We start from the raw sequence: 2,787 nt of genomic DNA on the forward strand, positions 1-2,787 counted from the left end.
GCTAAATTTTTGTAAATAAAAAAAGGTCAATATTATTATTTATTTTAAAATAAATAATTTCTTTCCTTTCAATTACCAACAACCCATATTTTTGCAGTACCCTTGCAATAATAAAATCATTTATCCATTAAATATTTTTAAAACTACAATGCAATTTAAAATATTTCAATTATTCTGTTATTAAATATTGCTAATATCATAAAAATTTACATACATATTGACCCAAGTTAATATAAACAAAATTTCTTTTTTCGGAACCTTAAATCATTCGAGACTGCATCCTCTCCCTGCACGAATTACATCACTTTAAAAGGAAAAATTACATTTGATCAAATTGAATCTAAACTCATGCTTGATAACAAAATCTCATCAGCTCACATAATCAGCAACAATACTTGATCCTGAAGGCATAACCCAAATCTTAGCAAGTTTTTTTTTTTTTTTGATAGAAAATCTTAGCAAGTTTAATCTGCAGTCATGACAGAAAATTGCATCAATACTACTCTGATATCTTAGCAAGCGAATCTAATGCCATAGGTTTTAAAAAAGTAAATATTAAATAGTATTTAGGCCAATTAACATATTCTAATTTCTTCATGAGAATTATTACTATGTAATACTTAACAACTTTTTTATTATATTTCGTTAACACTTTATGTGCATTGTTGCTTTGAGATGAAATTACAACATATACATTTATAAACACTTAACGACTTTTTTATTTGTGTAGTATATTGTTAAACTGGCTCATAAAATTAGCTAACAACATAAGTTGCTCTGAGATGAAGTATCATACTTTTACTCTTTGGGAAATCAATTACTTTTATAAATTATCATACGCTCTAATTTGAAAATTGTATCAAAACGCTCTTAATCATTTGTTTTATTGTTTATAAAAAATTGTGTCCTGCAAAAAAAAAAAAAAAATTGTCACTTTTATACTCATACTAAAAACAATCTATTGAAAATAACACAAGGCATTATAACAAACACTTGGTGTACAAATTTTAATTGTTACTTAAATTTTAACATTCATTAAATCTTCATGCTCGTACATTGGAGACCAATCAGATGATCACAATAAGAAATATATCAAAAATTGCAACAAAAAAATATCGTAATACTGTCAATATCGAAGACAATTCTGCAAGCAAGCCAATTTTACTATTCATATAACATGAATTTAATTAAAATAAACGAAGACCTTAAATTATAATGTAAAAAGCGTGAATAAATTATAATAAACAAAGAACAAGGTAAAGTAATGTCAAAAGCTAGCTCACCTGAGAAACCAATGATGAAAGCCAAACAGGAGGAAAAAGACAATCTTGAGATGAAATTAGCTCTTCGGCCATCTGGACCTTAGCTGAGATTAAACAAAAAATTGCTTCAGAGACAAAAAGAAACAAATCTGGAGAGAAGAATTAAAAGCCCCAACCCAAAACTATTAGATTACCTACTCGAATTTCGGTCGTTTCATTTTTGGATATGATTGCTCAGAAAATGATGAAAGCAAATGACTTATTTGTGAGGACTGGATCAAGAAAATTAAATTTTGTATGTTACTTTGATGGTGAGGTTAACATTTATGAGAGAGAGAGACGGAGAACCAAAGAGGGAGGCGAAGGCCAGAGAGGGAAGGGGAGAGCCATGAGTTTCGTTCTTAAGTTTTCAAGTACAAAATGTTTTTGTCTTAAATTTATTTCGGTCGCACATAAAAATATTTTTCCCGCTAAAAAAAAAATAAAAAGGGGATTGGAGAGAGGGAATTTCAATAATTTTGATTTGGCGCACTTTTCCGGCACTCATTTTACCACTATTTGATATTTTAATTGTTAATGCTTAAATTTTTTAAAACCTTTTTCATTGTATTTTATAAAATTACAATTCATAAACTTTTTCATTAGATTAGGTATCAAAAGTTTTGTTAAAGGATTAAAACTTTAACTATATATTATGGATAGGTTAAACAAATATTAAAAAGCGTATTTTAATTAAAAATAAAATATATATTCTTTTATTTTTTAAACATTTATGGGACCTTTTATTGAAGTTTAAGCTTTTCGAGAGATCCATTGTACTTATTATATGGCAAATTCTTATTAGTCCAACACACCTCAACATGATGAGGTCGCACATTTGGCCTACATAAGTTTCTCTTTTGGGCATATTAAATTATATCATTCTAAATTATTGATGTGGCAACATAAAATAATAAATTGTTTGATAGAATTTTGTCATTGACTTACTATAATATATTCACATTAGTTAAGTGATTGAAATCTTTCAAAAACAACCGTCATTTTTCAATGCCTACATGTAACTAAAATTTAAAAAGAAAAATCATTGATACAATTATGTCAAGAAAAATTTAAAATATTTAAAACATATTTTCTTAAAATATTAATATGAGAAATTTTATTTAAACATTTTGAGAGTGCTCTGTCAAGAATTACTTAATTTACTATATCAAGTGCGGGTGGCTCCATGGAAAGAAATCTTGTTGCCAAAACTCGTTTTTGTGTGCACTTCCTTAAACTAAAAGGACGAGGTGGTGCTCCATAACCGCGCCCCATTGAAGCTTTCAAGATGCTGAAACCTTCTTACAAAATAAAGAAGATTAAAGAGAGGGGGATTATGGAAGACGAGTGGTACAAGAAGGGATAGACAAGAGCTTGAGATAAAGGCGAAAATGGAGAAAGAATGGTGAGTTTTATTGAACCAATATAATGAGTAGTGTTGCTGCAAATAAAGATAGATTGGAAGAAGAATTTTAAAAGTTATTGT

General features: G+C 28.2%; 1 long non-coding RNA gene across 3 annotated transcripts; it reads right to left on the bottom strand.

The window, feature by feature from the left end:
• Positions 1 to 233: 233 nt before the first annotated feature.
• On the bottom strand, positions 234 to 1,720 carry LOC102614715 (uncharacterized). 3 transcript variants are annotated; one of them, XR_372799.4, is made up of 3 exons: positions 1,457 to 1,720; positions 1,284 to 1,366; positions 234 to 469 (listed from the first exon to the last, which is right to left on the bottom strand). It is a non-coding gene; the product is annotated as an uncharacterized LOC102614715 (long non-coding RNA). The 3 variants fall into 3 exon arrangements; XR_008051820.1 differs by having other exon boundaries at positions 234 to 401; positions 1,457 to 1,719; XR_008051819.1 differs by lacking the exon at positions 234 to 469 and adding an exon at positions 476 to 907 and having other exon boundaries at positions 1,457 to 1,718.
• Positions 1,721 to 2,787: the final 1,067 nt, after the last annotated feature.

The sequence above is a fragment of the Citrus sinensis genome, chromosome 9 (assembly GCF_022201045.2).
Source record: "Citrus sinensis cultivar Valencia sweet orange chromosome 9, DVS_A1.0, whole genome shotgun sequence".
In the NCBI taxonomy this organism is placed as follows: domain Eukaryota; kingdom Viridiplantae; phylum Streptophyta; class Magnoliopsida; order Sapindales; family Rutaceae; genus Citrus; species Citrus sinensis.